The sequence below is a fragment of the Vidua chalybeata genome, chromosome 22, assembly GCF_026979565.1.
Source record: "Vidua chalybeata isolate OUT-0048 chromosome 22, bVidCha1 merged haplotype, whole genome shotgun sequence".
Lineage (NCBI taxonomy): Eukaryota > Metazoa > Chordata > Aves > Passeriformes > Viduidae > Vidua > Vidua chalybeata.
The window spans coordinates 7,386,103-7,412,761 of record NC_071551.1 but is presented as its reverse complement, the minus strand read 5'-3'; the positions used below and the strand labels follow the sequence as shown (position 1 = coordinate 7,412,761).

Sequence of the window (26,659 nt, the reverse complement as noted above, 5' to 3'; positions counted from 1 at the left end):
TCATCCTCACCAGGGTCATCCTCATGGGGCTGAGCATTCCTGAGAGCATCCTTGGGCACCGGGGTCATCCTCACTGGGGTCATCCTCACGGGGCTGAGCATCCCTGAGTGTCCTTGGCACCGGGGTCATCCTCACCAGGCTGACCATCCCTGAGAGTGTCCCGGGACAGGGGAAGCTGTGGGATGGGCTGGGATGAGATGGGCTCTAAGGCCCCTCCAAACCAAACCATGCAGCGGCTCTGTCAATTTCCCCCTGAGCAGCACCAGGGAAGGCTCGGGTGGGACCTCTGCAAGGCCTGTGCCGCCAGGCCGGACCTCTGCAAGGCCTGTGCTGCCAGGCCGGACCTTTGGACGTTGAGAATTTCCTCACGTTAAGGGTGGTCGGACGCCGGCAGGGGCTGCCCAGGGGGGTTTGGAGTCCCCATGGCCGGAGGTGTCCCCATGGCTGGAGGTGGCTCTCAGTGCTCTGGGCCGGGGACAAGGTGGGCATGGGGTCCCAGAGCTCCTTTCTAACCTCACCCACGCCGTGACGGCACAGCCGACACCTGGGCTGGGAGCAGCGGGGGACAAAGACACCTCAAAACAACCCCGGTGGCGCTCGGGACGGCGATCACGGAGCCGGCCCGCAGAACCGGGGGAAGGAGGGAGGGAGGGAGGGAGGGAGGGGCGGCTCGGCTCGGCCCCGGCGGGGCTCCCCTCTTTCCTTCTCCTTCCTTCCCCTCCCTCCCTCACGGCCGCCTTTGTGCCCGGCGCCGCCCCCGCCTCCCCTCGCGTTTAAATCCCCTCCATCCCGCGCCGCCATTGGCCGGCGGGTCACGCGGCGCGGCGCGGCGGCCAATGGCGCGCGGCGATACTGGCGGGGCGCGCGGCCGGCGGCGTTGCTGGGCGCCCGCGGTGCGTGCGTGCGTGAGGGCAGGGGCGGGCGGGGGCAGCGCGGGACCGGCCGCTCCTCCTCCTCCTCCTCCTCCTCCTCCTCCTCCTCCTCCTCCTCCTCCTCCTCCTCCTCCGTCCCCTCCTTGTTCCCCGGGAAGATGCCCCTGGGCTGCCGCTGCTGAGGCACCGCGCGGGGTCCCCGCCGCTCGCTTCCCCCCCACCCACCCTCGCGCCGCCGCCGCCGCCGCCGCCGCCGCCGCTTTGTCCCGGCAGCGCCCCGGAGCCGCCGCGGATGGTGTAGAGCCCGCCGAGGTGGGTGGGCCGCGGTGGCGGGGAGAGGCCGCGGCCGGCCCCGGGGAGCGCGGGGAGGGCGCGAGCCCCGCCGGGGCTGCGGGGATGCTCCCGCGGGGAGCTCCGGGCGGCTCGGCGGAGTTCTGCCCGCCGGGGCTGGGCGCCGTGTGCTTGGGGGTTATTTGTTTGTTTTATCCGCGTTTCCGTATTGATTTCTTTTATTTTACCGCTCGTCTGCCGTGTCTGCCTGATGCTCCGCGGGAATAATGTGCTCGGGGAGAGGCTTAACTTGTGAACCATCCGAATAAAGGGGGTGTATGGCTTGTATTTGATTTAAGTGCACGCACACGGGTGGACGGCTTAGCTGTTTAAAAGGCACGCTTGCTTTCGTGTGTGTAGGTATGGAATCCTGAAATGAAGATTTTATGCAAATTGATTTAATCATAACATTTTCGGTAGCATAGGAAGGGGTGGGGTTTTCTCTTCTTTTTTTTTTTTTTTTTCTTCTTTCGTTTGTTTTGTTTTGTTTCCATTTCTCTTTCTAAAGCGTGAAAAGAAGATGCCCAGAATCAGGAAAGTAGTAGGAGGTAGACAACATTGGAGGCTTCATTGCTGAAACTGACTGCTCAAGAAATTGCTGGGAAGAAAACAATATGATTCATTGTTGAGGTGTCTCTGCCCTTAGATTTATTTTTACAGGCTGCTTGCAGTTATTTTGGTTTGATGAGTTCTTATGCTGAGTTTTTCCTCGAAGCAGCAGCGTTCTTGGAGATGAGGAGCTCAGAGGGTTTTTATGCAGTCAGCAGGCTGCTGTCTGATGGCTGTTTACTCCTGGCTTACACTTGGCCAATTATTGAAATCAGAGGTGTTATTTCGCTTGTGCACCCGTGCAGCTGAATTGAGGAGCCTCGTGCACTAGGTCATCCTGTTAGAATTCAGTAAAAATGCGTTCTCAGAGCAGATCTGAAGTGACAATTCAGGTGGTGTGCCTGTTCTAAAATGTGGGGTTTAACCGGATAAAAATGAACACCGTGTCAGAAGTAGTTCTTGGTCGTGAAAGGCACATGTCAAATTTTTGAATAATGTGCAACGTACAACATATTATTGTTTTGTTGTTCTGCTATTGCCGGGCAAACATTGTGGGGCTTTCTTCCTTTTTTTTTTTTTAATTTTTTTCCTTTTGATACCCAGCTCCCTTAGACTCGAGAAACCCATGGTGGTTTAAGAGGCGTGGAAACGTTTCTGTGATAATAAAAGCACTTGTGGTAAAGCCGTCTCCTGCTGGTTTCCGTGCCCGAGTTTGCCCCCGGGATGGCGGAGGGGGCTGCTGTCCGTGCCCGGCTGGCCGGGGGGCGGCTGTTTTGGGTGTTTTGGGTGTTTTGGGTGCCGCGCTCCGGAGGGCAGCGCAGGAGCTGGCTGCACACAATGCCCGGGCTGCGAGCTCATTGTTCTTGTGCGCCCGCCGCCGCCGGGACTCCGCCGCCTCGCACGGCGCCTTTCTCCGCCGAGCAGGGGCACACCGAGCCCCGGCGGCGCTCCCTGCCCTTCCCCGCCTCCCCAGCACGGCCTGTGGGTGCCTCGGGGAGGGGGAAAAGGGGCGATGGGCGGCCGCAGGGCGCGGATGCGGCGGGAGCACGCGAGGTGAGGCCGGGAAGCGCCGTGCGCTCCATTGAACTTTCCTTCCTTCCCTGGGCTCCGCTGCTCCGCGCGTCCCCGCGCTGCCCGTGGGGCTGCGCCGAACTGCTGCCAGGGCACCGCGCGTCGCGTAAAAGCCTCGGGATGACAAAAGCGAGAAGGAAGTGCAGAGGGTTGACTCCAGCGTGTGCGCGGTTTCCCTTCCTGGCGATTGTTTCAGGCTTTTGTTTTGCCGGCAGCAGCTGGGGAAAGGCCCAGAGCAGCTGTGTAGAATTGTGGGGTGTCTGGAGCTGGGGGGCACCCCCAGGATCACTGAGTGCAGCCCCTTCCTCCTCGCAGGGCTGGGCTGGTGCTGAGGATGTAAAGGAGCAGCTGCTGGCTGGAGATTTGGGGTTGTTGGGCTGGTGAGGCACGGTAAAATCTCAGCTGGCTAGCTGGTGATGCTGAGGTTGCAGAAGGGAGTGCAAAATAACGTGGTTGTTGAGCAAAAGTTGCCAGTGTGCTGGATCCTTTGGAAAACAGGAAGCAGTGACTGTCACAGTTTAATCATGAGGTCCCTGAGTTTTGGTTTTGCCTCTTTAGCTGACTTCAGTGTGTAATTGGGGCGCATTACTTCATTTTCCTCACCTGAATAAAATGTGGTGGTTGCCTCTGGATTGAGGACATTTTTGGGTATTTTTCTCCCACTCCCGGCTTTGGTGTGGCCAGAGACTGTGGCTATTGTCTGCACGGATGCTGTGGTGTGAGGTCAGAGAGGTGCAGTGAAGCACTTGTGCTGCCTCTCCGTGGCTCTGGGATTCCTGTGCCGTGTGAATTTGCACTCTGCAGAGCCTGGGGTGGGTAACTCTGCCCCTGGACAAAGCTCCTGACGCTCCTGTGCAAAACAGGGAGCATTTCCTGGGCAGAAAAGGCGAGTGGGACCAGGAGAGACAGCCCTGCCCTCAGCAGTCATCCCTGGTGGCTTAGCAAGCAGTGATTTCTCTGCATCCAGGGGTTTGTTTTACCTTGCTGGGGTTTGTTTGCTTCCTCTGGAGTCGTGGCTGCAGATTCAGGGCTGCCACAGCAAAGTGAGTGACAGCATTCATGGGTTTGAAGAGATGTGTGTGTGTGATTTTTGAAGCTGTGCCAGGGGAGGGTCAGGCTGGATTTCAGGGAAGTGTTCTTCCCCCAGAGGGTGCTGGGCACTGCCCAGCCTCCCCAGGGAATGAGGCTGCCGGAGCTCCCAGAGCTCTCAGGGATGCACTGGGTGGGATTTTGGGGTGTCTGGGCAGGGCTGAGAGCTGCACTCTGTTCCTCATGGTCCCTTCCAGCTCAGGAGATTCTGTGACCCTGCAATTGTTAACACTGGTTGCAGCTTAGGTGAGAAAAAGGGCATTTTGATGTTGTGCTTTAATAACTGACTTTTTAAAATAGCACTCAATCTGTAAATTTATTCTCACAGCTCCGAGCTGCATCTTTCTGTTGAAGCCACGCCGGGTGGTTGTTTAGCCCATGAAGAACTTCTTTCACTTTTGGGAGCGGGAGGGGACACAGGTGTGCCAGGAGCACACGGAGTTTAGAGTGTGTGTTAGTGGAGGGGTAATGGCCCTGCAGAAGGTGCCTTGTCCTCCCAGCAGGGCTGTTCACAGCTCGCATTGCCCGAGGGGGCTCTGACTTCATTCCGAGCTCTGTGAAGGACCCTGGGAGCCTCAGTGCCAGGTTACACTCTGCTCTTGGTGTGTGAACAGTGCCCGGATTGTGCTTAATTTCTAGTTGGAAAAATAATGACAATTGGAAAACAATTAGTTATTATGTGATCCTGAAATGAGATGAGGGAGCAAGGACATAAATTATAAAGCGGTGGCTGGGGTTGGAGTTAACCATTAAAAAACCCAAACAAACTCAAAACAACCAACTCTAAGTTCCTAATGAACTGGTATTTGGGTTTTTTTTAAGTGGCATCCTGGCTAGACTAACTATTTTTAATGTTCAGCTATTTTTCACTCTGGTTTTAGTATATGTTGCAGTTGTCTCAGTTGCATGAAGTCCTGCTTCACTTAAAGGGATGCATACTCTCTGATTTTAGCTCAGAGCTTAAATTTAAATCAATAGGTTTAAAATGCGGCATATTTTTAAGCGAAACCTATCTTTGAACCGTAACAGAACAACCCCCCTATTGATTGGAAACCTGTTTATTTAATGTGCTTTTTTTCAAAGCTGCCTGAAACGAAGTTTGCAGGTTTGGGCCAGGGAGATGGGGGGGGCGAGCGTGATCAGCTGCTCTTTGGGAATGGCTTTTCCAGCCAGCTGCTGGGGAGAAAACCCGCGCCCTCCTTGCAGTGATAGAGGTGTTGGGCAGCAGGGTCCACAAGGCAGCTTTGTGCTCCGGCTGTGCCTTTGCCAGCAGCGTTTTCCACAGGCTTTGCTAATGTTGGTGGCTGTGCCCAAGTGCTCCTTTCAGAGAGGCTGATGGGGGAACAAAGGAGCAAACAGGATCTGAATGCTGCACTGGCTCCTTGTGCCTTCGCAGCCCACGGGGGCAAGGGCTGCCTGCAAGGGACTGAAAAGCACAAGCAGATCGAAATATTGGCCTGGCTGTGCCTGCCTCAATAGGTGTTGTGTGCCTGGGCTTCGGGTTTGTTTTTTAATGCAAATGTTTGTTAGTTCACTGAGCACCCGCAATTGTACACTGACCTAGAGAAAAGTGAGACTAGCCAGGGTACAAACATCACTTTTCCCTCTGTGCCCAGCGGGAGTAATGGTCACCGTTTTTATTTTGTAATTCTTAGAAACGTGTATTTGGAATGCACTGTGTCAAGGTGCTGGTTTTTCTCTGGATTCCAGACAGAAAGGGTTCCATTTGCATTTGCCATCTTAATTATATTAGAAGTGCAGTTCTGAAAATGTGGATCACTTTAGGTATCATATCAATGCCATAGATTAAAAAGTAAGTTTTGATGATTGAGTTACTGAAAAATGGGCTATTCTCTGACTGTGTAGGTTGTCTTTTGTTCTTCCTTCAGAACATGAGGAAATGAGAGGCCAGTTCACATTATAAGATTCAGGATAAGTGGAGGAAAATGAGTGCTCGTTAATTTTGAGGTCTTAGTTAATCTATGTATTTAATCTACTTGTCTGTAATAAAAAAAAAGTTACCATGGTATTATTAATCCCTGGTACTGAGAGTCACTTTTGGCCTGTTTCAGATATGTAACAGGATTTCTCTTTTATTATGATGGCTGTTCCGTGATCATTTCTAGTACAGGCAGTGAGGGCTGGAGTGTAAATTTATTTTCCTGATCAGCAGAACTACTGAAGGTTCTGCTTTAGTGTTTCTGCCGAGGAGACAGGAGCTGATAAGTCCTGAAGTTTGCTCCCTCCATCCCTGCTGCCAGTGAAATCCTCTTTTTTCCACTGTCCTTCCTAACAGTTGAGTGGGCAATAACATGGTTGTGCCTACGGGCTCCTGGCTGCCAAGCAAAACCCCAAATGCTGCTTTCTGTCTGGCCATGCCTTACTGGGGATGTAATTAATTAGAGGGTTTTTTCCTATCCATCTGCTGGCTTGCACAAAACTTTCAGGAATGTTGGTTATTGCTGAGATGACTGTCGTGGCAGGCTGGTTGGAAATTCATTATGCACTACGAGTTACTGGCATGAAATAAGAGAAGGAGGGAATTGGGGAAGGGGGAAGGGGGAACTGAGGTGAATTAGGGAAGTTTGTTTTCTCTGAGGAAAGGGGATAAAGAAAGAGAAAGGAAGTTGTGTCATCCAGTGCTAATAAATATTTCTGTCTGGGTGATGAGCAGTGTCTCCTTTATGTTGGTCCTTTTCATGTGGCCAACTGGTTTGGAGTGGAAGCAGACAAATTGTTGGGCACTGGGCCCATCTTCCTGCAGATTTTCCTTCTTTTTTTTTGGAGCTCTTTGGAAGCACTGTAGTGTCAGCTGGTCTGGGAGCAGGCATCTCCTGCAACTGTTGGTAAAATGCATAGGGGAAACACTCTTGTCATGTACTAAAAATGAATAAAATCAGTAAGGAGCAGAAATTCTTACTGGTGAGAAGGCACTGTTTAATCTTTTAGAAAGCCCAGCTTTTCCTTGGTTTGATGTGAACCTGTGTGTGTTTATGCCATTTTCCCCACAAATGCCAGTGTTAGTCATGCAGCAGGTGTTCACGGCCATGGCAGCACGTGGAAGGTGCCAATTTTCCTCCCCTGAAGGACAGGTGACTTCCAGCAGCCCTTTTGTGTCTGTGCTTTAGGAAATGGCTCTGGACACTTGACTCAGAGTGGCTCTGACTCCTGGGATCTCAGCCCTGCACTCAGAGCTTGGCTCAGCAGACTCTGAGCACTGCCTGTTCCACAACCACCCATGTATTGCACAAACTGACACATGGTCTCATTTTAGCTAATGGCTTTAAAATTTTAACAAAAACTGAGCCAGAGAGGCCTTTTCTCTATTGCTGCTGAGGTCACAGTGGTCTGGAGGGAGCTGGTAGGACTGCACCATGGTTTAAACCTGAGCACCTACAGTAATTATGTGGTTGAATTGCAGAGTAAAGCAGGATGATCTAGACTTGAGTGTTTTGGTGTGGTGAAATAGAGAATTAAACCAGAATATGATGGTTTCTGTCAAAGCTTACTGTTCTGGCAACCGGTTTATTCCCTGGTTTAAAGAAAAATGGCAAATTCAGTTAGTAATTAACTATGCATTATAGGGTGTTAGGGGATCAGCAGCTTTGTGCTAAATATCAAAGCTATTAAATGTATGTGTTTAAGAATTATGACTCTTCTTAAACAAGTGCATATATGGCAGTAGTCTGCTGATGCCAGCATCCACAAGGGACTGGAATATGTTTACATGGAAAGTGTCATGAATATGAAAGAAGAAAGTGCTGTAGATCATGGAATTCTAGTGCTTGAAGGGTCGTATTTCCCTGAGAAATACCCAGTAAAAAATGGTGGTGTCAGACAATTGGGACCTTCAGATGGGCTTTGAATGAAGAAAGAAGCCAGGTTCATCAGAGCAGCTGCTCCCTGCTTTAGGGGAAGGAAACACAATTTCCCAAAGGCTGTGTGTCCTTTGGTGCCTGGTACTGCCGTGCCAGGGGTGCAGCCTGGGTAGGAAGGAATGCAGTGTCTCCATTAGAGATCTTCTAATGAGGTCGGTGCAGGAGACTTAAACACTTAATCCTCATTTCTACAAACTGGGAGTGAGATGCAGGAAATCTAATTTATGTCTCTAAGGTCATTCATTTTCATGAAACTTAATAGACCTGGCTCTGACTGCTCCTTAAACCACTGAATTATGTTACTTGCCTTCCAACATGAACCCTTCAGATGAGAACCTTTACTCAATGATTCAACAAACCTATTTACCTGTGCACTTAAAGATTGCTGTGTGTCAAATGCCCAGCTAATAACTCCCCAGGAAATAACTGGCTTACCCCCTTGGTTTGCCCCTCCTGTCGGTGGCTGATCAGGGAAACCTTGCTCTTGGAAGAAAACTGAGGCAGAATCCAGGTTCTCTTCTGCTCTGCTGGAACAGCCCTAGCTGCTGTTTGAATGCTTCAGCAGAGTTCTGAGCTATTGCAGGGCAGTAGGTGAAAAGGCAGTGGTGCACACAGTCTGGTGATCTGAAGGCTGTTTGTTAATTGCACTAATTCATAGGGAGGATCTGGATTTATCAGTGACGCGTTCCTGTATCTCACACGTCCTTTAGCAGGTCACTAGAAATGTATGTGACTTGTGACATGTTTATTTTGTACCTCTGCTTAGGTGTTTTTCATCATTCTGCTCATTTCCCCACTGTAGACTTTGAGATTCTCCCTGTTCTGCTTTTTGGTGATTTATGTGAGTGTTTGAGGATGTTTCTTTTTCCCCGAGTCTCAGTCCCTGTCACAGCTCACCTTCCAGAGCTGGCTTTGTTAAACAGCCTGTAAACAGCATATCTGCTCATTCTTCTGGCTGGAAAAAGTCATTTGATTCTTATTTCCTGCTTGTCTTCATGCTGAATAGCCTCAGTCCTTCATTGTTGGGTTTTATTGTGTAACTGCTTCTCTTTGGAGCGTGAGCAGCGGAGCCGCTGCTCGGTTCTCTGGGTCCTCACTGCTCTCTGCAGCCCTGCCTCAATTAACGTGCTCTTCCCTGCGCTAATTAGTCAGCAAATAACTCCTTCCACAGCTTTTGTCCCAAAGTACGAGTTGGCAAGATGTGGAATGTAATTACTTTTGTGTATGTTTAGTCAAGTCTTCGGAGTCCCCAGAAGTTCCTTCACGCTCGTCCTTGCTGCCCTGCCCAGATGAACATCTGGGATGTTCTGGGCAGAGGCGAAGGCTGGGAGGGATTCCTGGTGAATCCCTTGTTCAGGACGTTCTGTTGGAACCTGAGCACGTGTCCTGCCTTAGATCCCCAGGATGTTACACTTGGTAATAATATCTGTAATTCCTGGAGAGGATAAAGGGCCAGGGTACAAGCAGGCAACAAGAGAGACCGGGAGGATTCCAGGTTAATTCCTGACAAGAATTTAGATGTTGGTACCACAATATTTGGATTGTGCTCCAGACACTTAAAGACGCCAAACTCATTGCACCAAGTATCTCATTGCAGCTGTGTTGTTCTGCTTACAAGAGAGGTGTGAGGGTGCTTTGTTATCAGGGAGCTTTACAGCTCTTGGGCAATGAGAAAGTGCCAATTTGCTGTGTCTGTTTACTCTGCTAATCTAAAAATGTGTTTAACTTAGTTAAACGCGATGTTTCCTTTTTGCAGTGATCGTAAAGCAGGTAGTTAATGAATAAAGAGCATATATATATATAAAAATATATGCATGTAATGGTATATTTGCATCAAAACATCACTGAGCTCTCTGTTCCCTGTCACTGCAGATCGCCACGTTCTCGCTGGACCTTTGAGTTTAAGACATTTGCTTTTTTACTTAAAGGCCTAATTCTGATGGCAGCTGTATGTTGTATCTTTGCATTTGTTATTTTGTGTCCCGATGTATCTATTTGGTATTACTTGGCCATAGCAAAGTAGTTTAGGATTTTGCCATACCAGCAGCTGTAGAGAATATCTAATTCCTTGGTATTGAATGGAAATTATTCTTATTGTTTTTTAAATGCCTCTTCTGTTAGATGCCAAATTTGAGCTATATTATTTTTTTTTCCTTAAAGGTTTTGGAATAAATTTCTGGTTTGTTGTTTTCTGTGATTTTCAGAACTCTTTTATGTCTTGTCCTGGATCATGTTTGCCTTTAAAATAAGCTTTGTAGGAATAATCTTGCCCTTGGTTTAGGTATTTGTGCATTCAGTGGAGCAGAAAGATGAGGCAGGACAGCTCTGAGCGTTCCTGGTGCTGAGTCCTGCCCTTGGTGTCCCTCCTGTTCCTGATGGGCTCCTGCAGAGAGCCCTTCCCAATCAATATTGGAAATACTCCCTGAGGATCCTTCTCTCTACCTCCTGAAACTGCAGGGGTTGGGATTTCACTTTCAGGTGCACAAAGGTGAAGTTCTGAATGTTGAATGAGCCTTCCAGGATGGAAGGAGGTGGAGTCACCCCACTGGAGGAAAAGCCAGGGGGATATTTGCTGTGTACATGTTTGGTTTTAATAAAAATATGTTCTGTAGAATCCAGTTCAGTAGGAACATAATTTGCACCTCATTTAAATAAGGCTCTTTAAATCAGTCTGTGGTCCAGTGGGTGTATGAAGAATCAAATCTGTGTTCTCTCTTCCCTGGGGAGAGGAAGGGCGGGCTCCGGGGAGGAAAATGAGGCAGAAGAGATTAATACTTGTAGTGCAGGAAACACTGATCCCTCTGTGATCTAAAGTTTCTGTTTGAAGTCCAACCAGGTCTATTCTCTGTGTGCCTGGATGTGTTTTTGAGCTGCTGTGGCCTTTCTGTCTGGGCTGTGATTAGAGAAGAGGTGGTGGCTGTAGTGAGCTGGTGTCTCAACTAAGACAAAATAGTCCTTAAACTCTAAAATAAAACTCAAGCAAACAATTATCAGGGAGAATGGCTGGGGCAGGAGGGTTTGCTTCTCTTGTGAGTGTACTTAGGCATGTGCATGAGTTTGCCTCATTTATGGACTGGGACTTATTTTTTTCCCCTCTAGTTGGGTTTTTTTGAGGTCCAGTGCATTCATTTTCTACGTTATGTTGATACAGAAAGACAGCAGACTTAAAAGGTACCTTAAAAGTACCTCTTGGCAGCAGCAGCAGCAAAGCCCTTGTCTTCAGTGCTCAGGCAAATGCCTCAAAAAACACTTTCAGTTTTGAGAGGAGTGGATTTTGTGCGGGCAGAACCTACTTGAGTAGCATCCTTAAGCATCCCTGGGAGATTGCTGCCTGCTTAGTTCCTTGATGTTCCCAGTCCTCAGGTCATCAGTTCCTGCTTGCAGAAATAGTTCTTCAGGGGCCAGCCATCCATAGCACAGTTTGACTTGTGCAGCTGTGGAGAAATGCCTGGTGTTTCAGAAGGCTGCAGATGTTAAGTGTTTGTCAGGAGGAGCTGCCGAGCGTGGCACGTGCCTGATGTGCTTGCTCTGGTGACTTGATTAGCTCTGGCTTTGGACTGCAGATAAATTGGCTGTCAGGGAGGGCTGCCAGTGTTGTCTCTATAGCACAGCGCAATTTTTAGCTGGTTTGGTTTTGCGTTTTGTTTTTAAGCCACTGGTATCAAAACAAGCCCCGAGTGCTCTGGGGACTGAGCTCTGCCTGAGTTGGAAGCTTTCACGTTCGTGAGAAGCGGAGCTGAAGGGAGCACTGGGAGCCTGACATTTGGGGGTAGCTCTGGGCAGTGAAATGCATCAAATCATTTAGAGCAGGGAGCTGCTAAATGCTGTCAGAGTGCAGCATCTGAAGGGGTTGCCCTGCACGTGTGGAAGCCCTTCCTCGGAGCCACAGCACCCTCCCAGATCCCTGCAGGAATGGGGATCCAGGGGAATTGCCTTTGGCTGCTGCCAGCAGTGGAGTGGGCTCCTGAGAGGACAAAGCCTTTGTATAATCTGGCTTTTATGATCATCCCGAGCTTGAGGAAACCCACATTTCTCTGTAGTGGTAACTCATTCAGCTGTGTCTAAAATTTGATTTTGTCTTGTAGGAGGCAAAAATATTTGCTATGCCTTTAGTTCTCAGTGAAGTGTCAGAGCTGAAATGTGTTAAAAGGAATCTGTGTTAGATCACAAGGTTTAGTTTTGCTTGCTTGTGCACTTTTTTTCTCCAGCATGGGATTTCTTGCTATTTTCTTGGTGTGAAAAAGAGCCCTTACAGTGCCTTTCACCATGGCACAGCCCCATCCAAAAGGAAAATGGAAAAAAAAACCTGTGGAAAACGGAAGGGTTTGGGGAATGTGCTTCTCAAAAAGAATGTGACAGCTCACCTACACATCACTTCATTCTGTGTGTGTCAGGAGGGTTCATCAGAGATGTATTTGCTCATCTGTGTTAAAGAGAATTCCTTCTGTGACTCTGAGCAACTGTAAAGCTCAGAGTTACACAGCTGGTGGTTGAGGTGAGAAAGTGATTCAGGTTTGGGCCACAGGTAGGTGCCACTTCTGTGTTTGTGACAGTTTGATTGTTGGAGTGAAATTCTGGATTTCATTATTCCCAGAGCAGCGAGGAGCTGGACACACCCGTGACCACTGACTGTCCCTGGAGTGGCCAGTGTTGGCCTGCCTGGACTGGTTGTTGCTTGCCACACGGTTGAGGCAGTGACTGTGGTCAGAGTAAGCAGAAAAAGCTTTCTGGAGGCTCCCAGGCAGTCGGAAATATTTCTGACTGGGTTTAGGAGAAGGGGAAAGAGCTGTGCAGATGATTATTAGGGGAGCTTGGGAGTGCAAACTGTATTTATTGGAAAGAAGCCAACTCTTAAACAGAACTGTAAAGACCCGTGCTCTGATCAGCTTTTGAATGTGGAAAGAGCTCCCCGGTCTGAATTACAGGGCTCTGGTTAAATGATTACATGAGGTATGTTTAAAAATAGCAAATGTCTTTTATGTCCAGTCAAATAAGGTTCTTGGCAGTCAAATGAAATCTATGTTGACTTCCATCTGACAGCCAAGTGACTCAAATTCTATGTTTCCTAAAGGAAAATGGCTTTTTTATTTTTAGTTTCCGATTAATTCCATTGTAGCCTGTAACAATAAATAATCTTGTACTGGATTTTCTTCATAAAAGTAGGATCCATAACTCTGCAAGCAAGCGTTAGTTCAGCTGTTTAAAGCAGGGGGGGTTTAAGTGCTGTGCTAAGGCAAGCTAGAATTTGTGAGGGCTCTTTTTTCAGTGGGAAATGGTCTGTTGAATGCTTCTCCAGCGTGTTCCTGTGCACTTCAGTTTGCCAGATTAACGGAGCTATTAGTAATAGCCACTCCTGCTCCTTCAGCCTGAAAGAGTTGGTGAGCACGGAGCTATATGTAGTTTGTATTTTTAATTAAACTTGTACTGGGATTATCTTGTATTACCAGCTACCTTCTAGAAGATTATGTTCATAAAAGGTTCATGAGTTGTTAAGTGGAAGAGATTAAAGTGATTGTTGGCGTGTTAGTAGAATTATTTGTTGCCTACGCAGCATTTGTTCATAGCTTTAATTTGCCAGTAATGGAAGACAAGTAAAATGCAAGCATCTGACTTTTAAAATCTACACTAGCTGACAAAATGAGGCCATATTTCAGAGTGATTGTCTTTTGTATTATTATTCTTTTAATGTGATGTTTGGTTGTTCAGAAATACTGAGTGGAAGAACATTGTTTTCAGTGTTTTCGGCGCTCTTACATTCTGGTGATGCTCTTCGTGGTGTGACCAGAAACGTATTTTATTAAAAAATGGAAAACCACTTAAAGCGTGGAGGGGATAAAGGAGCACAAAGAACTGATGAGCAGATGCTGGAGGAGATGGTTTCTATTATAGTGGACTTGTAAATCCTTGCTGTGTTGGTCATTTAATCAATACAGGAGAGGTGTTGGAGGGATCCTGTGCTGGGGGAGATAATGTCTTTAAACGCAGTGCTTAGGATGATTTTATGCATCCAGATCTGTTTAGAACGAACTGTGAAATAGGTCGGGCAGTGAAGAAGAATACAGCGGGTGTCTGTGCTGTTATCAAAACCCATTTGCCTGCCTGAAAGGCTCCCTTTGTGGGGCTGGGGTCCGTCCCGGAGCAGGCAGAGCCTGGCCTCGCTGGGCCATGAACGGTGCCTGTGTGCTGCAGGCACAATGCGGGCACAGTGGGAATAAACATCTGCTGGCTTTAATAATGGATGCCAGGCAGCCTGGGGAGCTCCGGGCTGCACTTGCGTGTGTTTTAGACCCAGCGAGTTAAAACAAACAGGACAAACTTAGATCGTGTGGCTCTGCTGTGGAAACGCGGGTTGTTACTTTGAGAGATGATCTGTGGGACGAATTTCTGTGTGCAGAGTGTTAATGGGTAGAGTAAACCCAGTTTCCAGTGCCTTCAGTGGTGCTGCAGGAATGTGTTGCGCTGTTCTGCTCTGGATGTGGTGTAAAAAAAAAAAAGGATATTTTCCCCTCTCCTTTTTACCAAGAAGCTGCCTTGCAGTTGTTTGGGTTGGCTGGGGGCAGGAGCAGGCTGGGCTGGTGCCCCTTGGCAGGGCTGTGCCAGAGCTGCAGCCCCAGCTCCACATCACCCCCGCCTCTGCCCAGCCTGAAGCTCTCCACCGTGGGGATGCTCGAGATGATTAAGGATTCCGATGGTAATTGCTCTTCGGTTGCCAAAAATGTATTCTGTTAACAATACATCCAATTTCTGTTGCTGCAGCTCTGCCTGTGCCCGGGGTGAGGCTGCTCTGGGCTGGCACTGCCAACGTGTGCCTGCCTGGTGTTAGGGACTGGCCAGGGGCCGTGTCCAGGCTCTGGGTTTGACTGGAAAGCTCATACAGCACTGACCATCCCCAGGCTGCTCTTTGGAACTGGGAAAACACAGCTCCTCTCTGGAGCAACCTGCAAACAGGTTTTCAGGGCCAGGCTTGTGAGAAGTGCATCGCTGTGTTTTCAAACACGGTCCTTGGTTTCTCAGTGCTCCTCCAGGCAGGCAGTGGATCAGGGCAGTACGCAGTGCATAGGGCAGTCACCACATGGTGGCAATTTTCTCAGGAAAGCAATCTGTGTGGATAGAAAGCCTGAACTTCCCTTGCTCAAACATGAAGAATGCAAGTGTGCTTTAAGTTAGGCTGTGAACTACATTGATGGCTCTGTTTTGCAGATGTGGTGAGTTTGAGAAGGTCCTCAGATCACAGGAGACTAAAGAGAAATTAACATTAGCTCTGCCATTGAATTTGGTACTTCATGCATGTCTAGCTGGTAAAATGCTAAATGCAATTTTTTCAATTATAAAGGCTTAGCAAGGCTTAGAGATGATTTTCTGAGATTCTAAAATATGTACTATTTAATACATAATGCAAAAGGAAAAGCTGGTTTCTTAATGTAAGGACATGAAAATGGAACCAGCTGCAACATTATGCCACCCTGATGCAGCTTTGATGCTACACTTTTAGCAGTGGATTAAATATTGATACCTCTTTCTGCCCCCTCACCTCCCAGTACACTTAAAGCTTTTGCAGTTGTTTTAAAGTGTTTATAGAAGAGCTGGTCAAGTTTCTGTAGTTTGTCCCACTAGATTTTTTGTGAAGTATTAAGAGTTTATGTTTGTAGTTTGGGAGGAGGAATGTATGAGCAATTCTCTTCCATAAATACATGGATTTGCTGGTGAGCAGGAGATCTGTAGGACTTTGTAAGCTCCACCTTTAGATGGGTAAGGAGGAGCATGATGTCCCTTGGCTGCAGTAAGATCAGACCCCAGATCAAGTAAACAGTATATGAAATTAAACTATAAAATGGAAAATAAATGTGTGATTATGTCACAAATGAAAGACAGATGTGAGGAACTCGGGGATTACACGAGCTGGTATGAAAACCATGCAAAAATCTGATGCTTGTTTGAACCATATATTAACTCAAGTGTGAGTTACATCCCCCTGAAACTGTTCAGGATGCTGGGGAAAAGTTCCTGTACTGCCAGGGATTAGGAAAGTGGGGAGGTTAAGAGGAGATTTATAAGGCTGTTGGAATATTCAGCGAGGAGTGGAAACTCTGAGTTCAGCTGGACAAGGAGCTGCCTGGCAGGGTTACAGTCAGGGGCAGTTCTCACCGTGTCACTGGTGCCTCTGAGGCTGAGCAGCTCCCCGTGGCCCTTGTGCCAAGCTTAGTCCATCCCCAAATATCTCAACCTCTCCATAAGCTAACTTGTATTTGTGACACAGATTCACTGGAGGATCTCTCCCTGCTACCAGAGAAGCTGGGATTTCCCCATAGTTAATAGAATCATCTTAGTGAGCTAAAGGTGGCTGCAGCATTAAAACTGGAGTTGGATCAGGATCACTGAAGATGTTTCTAGGTCCTGCTGTAAGCTCTGTAAAATACTTGGTGTGCTAAATTTTGATGTCTTTATTTAGTCCTCGCTCTGGTGGAAATGAAGTCAGTGGCAGATGTTGCATGTCTGGTCCATACTGACCCAAATATCAGCAAGCTAAATTTATTCTGTTTTTCAATTTCTGTACATTGCATTGCCTTGCTTGTTTCTGCCCTGGAAATGGTGCCTGACTTCCCTTGCAGGATCACATCATTGACATTCCAGGGATGGAAGGCAGTCGATATTCCCTGGTCCTAATAAAATGTGGCAGCTTTGCAGTGAGAGCCCAGGATCAGCCTGGAGACTCTCCCATTTACAGCACTGCCAGGAATAAGCCTTCTGACCTTGTTTTTCTGAAGAGCCACGAGCACTTGTGTGATGCTGTGGGTGATTCCTGTAAGACAGGTGGTTCCTCTCCACCTGGCTCCCAGACTCCTGGATGTTCCTGCTGGAATAGTGGGAAGCAGTCAGTGCAGGGAATTTGGGTGTTCCCCACAGTCTGGCTGCTTCTTTGCATGAGCTCTCCCGTGTGTTGGGGTGTGTGAAGTAGATTTATCTGTGCCTTGCCTGCTGAAAGCTCTGCTGGGATGGAGAGGGGTGGTGCTGTGAGAAACCACTGCTCCAGAGCTGCTGTGGGAGACAGGCAAGGCAATAAAAGTGCAGCTCCACGGCAGAATGCTCTGTTCTGAAAAGCAGCATGAGGAGAGAACAGTCATATTCTGTGACAGCAGAATCAATAGGGCCTCTGTGGAAACAAATGAGAGTTTTATCTCTCCAGGCTATTGTTGAGGGCAGACTGAGGCAAATGTCTAATGGGTTCATGCTTTTGAAATCATTCTGTAACTGTAAGGGAGAGGAACATGCTTTTAAAAATGGAGTGAGCAATTATGAAAAGGAGGTTACTCTGCACTCCTGGAAATGGTGTTTTGTCGGGGCTGGCTGTTGGGTGTTTGAAGCAGCCACGGGCAGGCAGCAGTCAGAGCTGCCCCAGAGTGGCTCTGTGTGTTTACACTCGTGTGGGTGGATTGGTGTGCCTGTAAAACCTGGGTGTCTGTGCTCAGGAGAGCTGAGCCTGTGAATTCTGGGAACCCCTGCTTTCCCAGGGAATACCTCTGCAATTATAACCTCAGAGAAACGGGATGATTTGGCAGCATCCCTGTCATCCCTGAGTGCTGGCATTTGGCTTGTCCCCCGGGATGGCTCTGAGGAGTCTGTGCTGCTCAGCTCTGAACACGCTGTTCTGCAGCTCTGCAATCCAGAGCCCATTAGTGACTGCAGAGGTGTCCAGAAACGTTTGGGAACAGGAATGGGAACGTGGATTACTCACAGGAACGCTGTGGTGCATGGGAGCAGGGAGGAATGGGCTGTTCTGAGTGTTTCCTGCTGCAAAGCAGATGAGAGGAACAAATGATTTGGGAATACAACACAGACATGCACCAAGTTTTACCACAGCCTGCACTTGGCTGTTGGAAAGCTGTGATGCTTCTGCCAGCTCATGGAGTTCTTGGGTTGTGGGATTTTTGATAGAAAACCTGGGAATGTGGGGATGCTCTGTGTTTGTTTTTGATGAAATAACTGGATTATGTGGTGTTTTGGCCAGGCACACAGCTCACTTTAACTTCGGAAGGAAGAGTGAGAAATTCCAGCTGGAATTTCTTGTTTATACAACACATGTGCTGTGGCTCTTGCCTCTTCCTTACATTTGTGTGTGTATGTGGATATATATATACACATATATATATGTATAGCTGTGGTACTGATTATGCAAACAAGGAGAGAGGAGCACTCACTGGATTGCCAGGGTTGTTTGAGCGTCAGCAATTTATTCAAACTTAGTAATTTCATGTGAGATGGGAGATGTTTGCTTTGGCCGCTTGCCAAGTTTGAAACTTACTTGTTTTGTTTTTAAAACACTTGGAGTGCCAAAAGCCTTTGTTACATCCTCACTTCTGTTACTGGAGTGGGAACCAGGAAAGAAGAATGCTATTTTTTTTTTCCTTTTAAATGAAAGAATAGCCTGAATTTCAGAAATACTAAGCTGAAGTGATTTTTTTCTTCCCCCTTTTACCTTGTCAAATTAACATGATTGCATGTTTCACTTTTTATGCTAAGGAGTTTCTGATCTTCAAAGACAATTTTCAAAAAGACATGCTGGTTCAGCCAAGGAGACTAATATTTTAGAAGGAATATTACCAGTAATAAAAAGACAGAGTTATGATAGTTTGCATTAATTTTAATAACTTTTTGTGCGGCTCTCGAGTCGAGATGTGAGAAATTAAAGGGAGGCAGTTCTTGCTTGGCCTGCAGTGGTTTGTTCCTGCATTATCTCACTCAGACATGGAAAAGGCTGCAGGGAGCCTGCTGGGCTCCTGAGGGGTCACTTCAGATCCCTGGGCAGCAGTGGCACCATCCTGTATCCCCCCCTTGTCAGCTCTGCCCTTCAAATGGGACAACACAAAAATTCTCTTGGATTTCAGGAGCATTTGGGTTAGCAGAGGGTAAAACAATAATGTGCTCTGTGCTGCCTAAATTCTCAGTATTAGTAATTAGCTGTGCAAGTCGATTCCTTTAAAACAGTGGGGTCAAAAATACCAGTTCAATATCTACACTGTGTGTCTTCCAAAGAGATGTAAAATCAGAAACACTTTAAATCTGGGGTGTAAGTAGAATATCTAATGAGTTCCTGTGAAATGTCAAATCTCATTTATCATGGTAACCATCAATAATGCACCAGATGTTTTGACTGCATTTGGTTTTGTATTAAATTAAACATAGGCAGGGGTGCATGAAGTTCATCATTAATGCTGCCAAGGCTGGTGCTGTGACAACCACTCTGTGTTCTGGGGGCTTTGGTGCTGCTGGTGGCTCTGTGTGTGACTTGTGTGTTTGGAGGTGTCTTGCTTGTAGTACAGAATGGCTCTGAAATTGGTTGTCTTCATTCAGCTGAGCTCATACTCAAGTTAAAACTGCTTTGAACCGATTTTTTTTTCCTTCCATCCTGTCAATCAGGTCTTACATTATTAGTTTAGTGAGTAATTACATTCACTGTTTGCATTTTACTCGCTGAGATGGAGGCAAGGTTCTAAATGGTAATAATTAGATATAATACCTCTGTTGTGAGGTGAGCAGGAAACTTCAAATGCCTGGGATCTTGTAGTTAATGACACCTCTGTCTGGGATGCAGCCCCCTGGGATTTGTCAGTGAGGGAGTGATGCACTCGGGGTTTTTGCTGCTCAGAGCTGCTCTCAGCCCTGCCCTGGCTGCTGAGGGGACAAGGACATCTGTCCTGAGCCTGAGCCACGTGTGGGAGCAGAGGGTAATTAAGATGGCAAACCTTGGAGATCCAACATCCCCTCCCTCTCTCCTTAGAAAATCAGCTACATCACTGAAACAAGACTTGAAAAGCGTGCTCTGAAGCCAGAATAAACACCCTGAAATTTTTATCATAATGTTGCTTTTAAAAGTCCTAAATGTCCTCTATTTAAAATGAAATTCTTTTGTATTAACCTGCTTTCATATGCTAGCTTTCACCAGACTGCAGAATTGCCTGATTTGACTTTCTAATGTAACTGTAATGAATCTTCTGGGAAATGGAGCGATTGAGTGCATACACTGTGCAACTCCATTGTGAAATACTCTGTTAGATCTGCTAGATTCCCGATTTTATTTTTTCTAAGGGGTGGGGTGTCCCTGTCAAGGATTAAAATTGAAACCAAATGCATTCTCTAGGGGACCTGGGGAGCTCAGGCACTCCAGCGGGTAACATTGCCTTGATTAAATATGTTTGCAGCATCACACACATAAATATGCTGGGTGATGGTGGCACAGTTAGATTAAATTCAAAGGCGTGCATTTGGAGAGAAAAGAATAAAGATGAAATTTATTGGCAGATACCCATGTACCTCCTTTGAATACCTACAGGACAGATTATTTTTAAAAACGTATCAAAGTGCACACAAAACTCTACATAGGGAGTGTATTTTTGTGTTAAAATGCTATGCCTTATTCTGCAGCTGTACTTGCACAATGTCTGCCCTGTGAACAAGACGACCCTTTGAAGAATATTGCATATATGATATGTGAAAGGGAGGGGAGAATCTGAGTATCCAGTGCTCAGCTTGGCACCCAACAGCCATTCCTTTCATAACTGATTTCAGGGCCAAAATGCCCATTTTTTGCACTCTTTGCAGTCCACTCCCAGGGAAGGCCATACCCAATTCTCTCCTGTCTTGCCTTTCTTGATACCTTTAAAAATGGTATATGTAGTCCTGGGGTTTTTAGTTTCTGTGTCTTTGGGCTTTCAGTTTCTTTTTTGCCATTTCTCCATAGATTTTTTTCAAGTTTACAAAATACTAGGGCTACCATTCAGCTTAGATCTGGTACTTAAAAAGGCCATACTTGAGACAAAAATTGTCCAGCCCACCTGGGCTTGCTGGCTGTTCCAGAGGTGACATGGAAATCACAGTGCTGGGTGGAATCTGCTGCACATCTCCCTGTGGTGGCTTTGGGAATGGGGTCAGGATACATCCTCCAGCAGGGAGGACAGGAAATACTGGCAGCTGGAACTTAAAGCAGCAAAATAATAGAGGGAAATTATCTGTAAGTGCCAACTTCCAGCTCGGTGGCTCGTACAGCTTCTCCTGGGAGGTCAGTGCTGCTTAAAGGGGGATTTCCCCACTGCATATTCACCTGATAAGGGCTGATCTGTTCATTCAGAGCAGCTCTGTACAGTGCCCTTTCCCTGAAAGAAATGGAAATTGCTGTGAATAAAACTAGACACAGTTTATATATCTGTGGGGGAAAAAAATCAATATTTTCTTTGGGATCTGATGCTGAGTCCACTTAAATCTGTTTAACTTCAAAATGCAGGTAGTATATTGTAAGATGAAGACAGATAAGTACAAAGCAGGTTCTCAAGCCTTGGAGAATGTTAAAAATTCTATATTTTTCCTGCAGATAACCTTTTTCTTCTGTCAGTTGAGTTGGGCAATTGAAATAAAGGCTGGAGTTGCACAGAAAAGATGTTTTGTGGGCTTATCTCCAAATTGTGTCAGCGTTTTCTGCTCCCCCCTCTCCCCTGCCTGGTTTCCTTCCATATCAAATGTAATTCCTTAAATCCATCGTAGTAGGTGGATTTGCATGTCCCTGTGTGTGAGAGGAGTTATGGGCACGCCAGCCTTTGGTCAGGGTGTTGGGGACAGGACTGGGGACAGGATTGGGACAGGGGGCACACCTTGTCCCCCCCCGTGTCCCCAGCCCACTCTGCGTGTCCTGGGTGGCGAGCGTCCCTCTCGTGTGGCTGCCAGCTCCCTGCCAGCTGTTGCCATTTTGCATTCTGCTTTTGTAATCACCCTTTCTAAAATGGCTTTATTGTTGGCTGATCAGGTGTATCCTGACATAAATAAAACATTGGCAGTAATTGGCTGTGACAGCTCCGCCGCCGCCGCCCCTGCCGGCTCGGAGCCCCGGCCCCTCTCCCCGGGGTAATTGGCTTTGACGGGTTCTGGTCGCTGCAATAATCCTGATCCATGAGCCTGTGTGAGCTGCATAATGCCTCGAGGATTTTGTACCCATCAATATGTCCTCAGCTTGAATCATTTTTTTCATACTTTTTCCGTGGCAGTTTATTAAAAGGAATGCTTGCTGCATTTACTGTGTGTTTGGTATCTACACAGCCTCAGCTGTCATGGCAGATGAAAACACCAGCCTGCAATTCCAAACGCTCCTGTGTGCCTGCTGCTGATACAAAGCAAACCCCCCTGCCATTGCCCAGAGACACTTGCAGTTCAAGTCTCTTATTTCTGTAGGTACGCTCATGTTTTAGAATGATCCGTGATAATAAAACGCGATAATCTGTTGGCAAGAGCGCAACTGCTTTTGTTTGCAAAACTTAATAAGCTGTGAGACAAACACAGAAATATGCAAAGGCAGAGCTGTACGTGCTAAGTGAGGCCTGACAGTTTCGGTTCTAACCACAGCTGAAGGCGTACTGACTTGTTTGCTACCTTGGGTAATAACTCAGATTTCTTTTGTGGTGTCTGGTGGAAAAAAAAAAAATCAAAATCTCGTATTTGCTGGTATTGGATCACACTTGATCTTATTAGGCCATTCTGAGAAATGTAAATGGCAGCAAATCCAACTTGGTTGGATCCTAATCAGTTGCAACACCAAAGTTATTGGATTCTTAACCAGAATTGGCACGTAGAGCTGAAATTCATTAAAAGTAGTTCTTAAAGTGGGATTAGTTTTTCTCGGTTACAATTACTGCTGGCTCATCACGGAGTGCAGAATTTCTGTGGGTGAAGTGTGCCCAGAGTAATTCACTATCCCAACAGGAGTCGTGACTCCACTGGGAAGGAAGTTTGTATAAATATCCCTGTAAACTTTGTTCCCTGACAAGCTTAGGGAATAATTTCTAAAGGATTCCAGGAGTGATTCAGGAGCCACTCCAGAGCAGACCATGTCTGCAGTGGCTGAGAGGAAGGCATTCCTGCTCCTGAGGAAGGGATTCCTGCTCCTGAAGAAGGGATTCCTGCTCCTGAGGAAGGCATTGCTGCTCCTGAGGAAGGCATTCCTGCTCCTGAAGAAGGGATTCCTGCTCCTGAAGAAGGCATTGCTGCTCCTGAGGAAGGGATTCCTGCTCCTGAGGAAGGCATTGCTGCTCATGAAGAAGGCATTCCTGCTCATGAAGAAGGCATTGCTGCTCCTGAGGAAGGGATTCCTGCTCCTGAGGAAGGCATTGCTGCTCCTGAAGAAGGGATTCCTGCTCCTGAGGAAGGCATTCCTGCTCCTGAAGAAGGGATTCCTGCTCCTGAGGAAGGCATTGCTGCTCATGAAGAAGGCATTCCTGCTCATGAAGAAGGCATTCCTGCTCCTGAGGAAGGCATTACCCCTTGTTTGGAGTCAGATCCTCTGGGCACCCCCAGGCCAGCCTGCTGTGTGCTGCAGGCTGGAGCAGTGATGCATCCTTGGGAATGGCAGTGACTCAGGCAAAGGGCAGGGATTTCATCTCCTGTGATCCCGTGCCAAGCTCTGCTCCTTCACTAAAATCACCTTTTTTTTGAACTGAAGTGTGCTGATCCTGACGTGGGTTATGGGGTTGTGCAGTACCACAGTGCTGATGGCTCTTGTGGGGAAATAGCAGATAATTCCTAGTGGGATAATCTGCACCTTTATTTTTAGAAACAAAACCCTTCCCAGAGAAACAAACCCTCTGCTTGCGTTATGTCATTGTGGGGACGTCTGGCAAAGTTTTAGCTCCTTGTGTCATGAGCTCAGCTGTGTCTTGATACTGGAAACAAAAGTTGTCTGTTTAATTATGTGCTACAGAGAGGAGGTTGATGATCAATGCCTGGCTGCCTGTTCACTTTTGGGCTCCAGCTTTCCGTGGCAACAAAAAATGTTTCCTACTCAGCTCATACTTTGTTTTTATAATTGTGTCTTGAACCTTCAGGCAAAACCCTGAAGCAAAGTATTCCTCACTCTGTGTTCCTTCCACTGGTGTTTTGGAGGAAAAGGTACTGAAATGTCATTCTTTCCACTAGATGAGCTCCCAGTGCAAATAAAATTTCAGAATGGGATTTCCCTTATTTTTGGTAGATTATCTCCCCTGAAAATTACAGTAATCACTTGGGTACAAGCTTTTCAGAGGCAGAAAAATACAGTTTGAGGAGCTCACTTGTGCATTCAGAAGTACCTAGAAACCAGAATGTGGCAGGGTAGTGTTTGAATCCCTTTTCAGCTTGTGTGCACTGTGAGCACTCGTTCTGTCCCTGTTCTGGCCACTGCAGATCATCTTCTGTGTTCCAGGTAAACCTGAATTTGGGAACATGAGGATATTTCAAACCATTCAGCCTCTTTTGTAGTCTGGCATTTTTATCCATCCCATCCCAGGAACCAAAACCAGGGAATGTCAGTTTGTCAAATATACCCAGCAAAGTCTTAGGAATTAAAAATAGCAAAATGCAATTACAGGCTAATTGATGAATGTAATTAGCTGTAGATTTGACCAAAACTAGGTTCTGCAGCATTAGCAATTTAATTACAAAATGCCTTGTGATTGTAAAACTAGCGAGAAATACTTTGCTGGTAGCTGTAGCTGCTCTTTCACATCCTGTTTTTCACAAAATCAGCTTTAGGAGCCATCGTATGAGCAAGTGAAATATTCAAATTTGCATCTGAGTGAATCTTGCTCTGGAAACTTAAGCACAGTTCGAAATTTCTTACCAAATTTAGACTTCAGGAAGCAGGGAGCTGGCGCAGGTGGTGACAGGTGGGACAGGACACAGAGGGGAGATGCTGCTCTGGCCAGGCTGGCATTATTGTTGGAACAGTGTCAGGGAAGGGCACAGTCCTGCTGAGCCACTGGGAAAGCCACACAATCTCGTTAGCAGACACTGTGCACCCAAAGAGGATTACACTGCAATTATGGTTCGTAGGGCATCTTCTCATTGCTCTCCAAAGGAGATTGATTTATTTGTCAGGTGTGTGAATGACAAAACACAAAACTCGAGTTAAGTTATTTTCTTAATAAAACGTACATTTCATGTAACACTTGAGATGGGCTCTTCTAAATAACCTCATAATGATCTACAAGCTTGCCTTGCCTTAAGAAGATTAAGGAATTAATGTCAAATTACAGACACAACTGCAAATAGTACTTGCTGTGTTCAGTGTGCAGGAGGGGTAGGCAGTTGATAAACATGAAATATATTATTACATTTTTTGTTTTCTTAGAGGAAGAGTGTGTGAGGGGAAGAGATGCCCTGGCCAGTGAGACTGTCGTGGTCTGAGGGGGTTTGGCTGAGGATGCAGGCAGAGCTGCTCAGCAGCTGAAGGTGTCAGCTCAGCTCTGCATCAGGCACTTGCTGTATGTCAGCACAGGGGGTGAGATCACAGTTCCACAGTCAGTGTTCTGTGTGCAGGGCTGAGTTTTGGGTGACACAATGACAAAATGCCTAAGAAGATTGTCTGTGTTACATAATGCTAATGGAATTATGGTTGGATAAACACATTAATATAAGGGAGGGAGAAGATGCCCAGACTTCAGCTGTGGGAGGCATAAATGTTGCTGCTGAAAGCCATGGCATAATTTCTGGAAACGGTTTTAAGTTCAGTGTAGCTGGTTAAAAATAACACTTCATAAGTTTTCTTTTTCCGAGCTGTAAATGGCTTACCTTAATCTTTCTATTTTGGTCAAGTGAAAGGAAAATGAGGTCTGAAGAATTGCTCTTTAGCAAAAGATGTGAGAGGCACCAAGATTACTGCTCTGTCAGTGGAATTGCAGGTGATTTTTGTTAGTGCACGGCAGTTTGCTCACGCTCAGAATCAGAGCAGGGGGGTTACAGAAAGAAAGGGTTCTGCTAAAACAGGGGCTGCACCATTGGTCCTTTTTGAGGAGAGTCTGTACTGAGGGCTGGATCTATCACAGGCTCTAGGTTTGTCTTTCAATAGATGCTGGTTTTACCTACTGTTCTTAATGCTTTGTTGATGTTCTAAGGTAAAGAAACTTGTGAGAAGGCTTGGGCTTAAAACTTCACATTGCTTCTTGCACTGAGTGTCGTAGAACTGCAGATTCTGTGAGCAGGAAGTCTGGCAGATACTTTGGCTGGCTGTGACACTTAATTTTGGCCTTAAAAGCTGTGATTCTCTTGCAGCAAGTGTCTCTGAGGAAGACAGTTTGTGATGGAAGTGTGCTGTATCCTTTTTGTACATCAGCGTTTCCGCCTGTTTGTGCTGGCAAGGATTTTTCTGACCTTTTCCAAATCCTGATTTTCCTGGCAGTGACTTTGTGTTGAAGAGACAAAATTATTTTCTTCTGCCTCTTTGGCTTTATGTTGAACTTGTTTAAATATTTTAAAAAATCATTTTATTTAAACTCCTCATTTCCCCTATGATTTACTTTAAAGGCATGGTAGTTTGGAGGTAGCCCTGAGTTCTGCCTGTGTCCAGAGGAAGGTCCTCAGGAGATGGCTCTGAATCCCCCCCGATGCAGGATGAGTGTCCTTGCCAAGGCAGATGAGAAGGATAATTGTAGATTTTCTGAAGGATAGGTTCAGGTCTCAGGGGTGTGAGTGAAGCTCTGTGTGTTCCCCTGCCTTCGTGGGCTGGAGCCTGTGGCCCTGGCACTGAGTGAGGATGAGGGTGGTGGGGTGAAGGAACAACATTCCCCCTTATTTCAGGATTGCCTGCACAGCTCCCTGGGAATCCCTGGCATTGTGTAACTCGTCCTGTGCCCTCAGTCAGCACTTGTGAGCCTGCCTGATTCGGGGGATGAAACCAAAAAGACATCATGAAATTCTGCAGTCTGGCTTTTCTGGGGCCCTTCTCCTCCTAAGAGCTGGGATTTGGAAGAAATGAATCCCTAATAATTGAATTGATGAATAGTTCCTGGTTAGAGGCTCTCTGCACAGCTCCTTGTGTCACTGTGTCCTTTGCATGTACCTGCTTGAAGCAAAAAGTTT

The 26,659-nt window shown here is 46.9% G+C and overlaps 1 protein-coding gene across 3 annotated transcripts in view; it reads left to right on the top strand.

The window, feature by feature from the left end:
* The first annotated feature begins 1,102 nt into the window (after positions 1-1,102).
* Positions 1,103-26,659, top strand: part of RERE (arginine-glutamic acid dipeptide repeats) — a 173,698-nt gene continuing 148,141 nt past the window's right edge. For all 3 annotated transcript variants that reach the window (XM_053963019.1, XM_053963018.1, XM_053963016.1), the window contains exon 1: positions 1,103-1,184. The gene's annotated coding sequence lies outside the window, so the exon portion shown is untranslated. The remainder of the gene's footprint in view (positions 1,185-26,659) is intronic.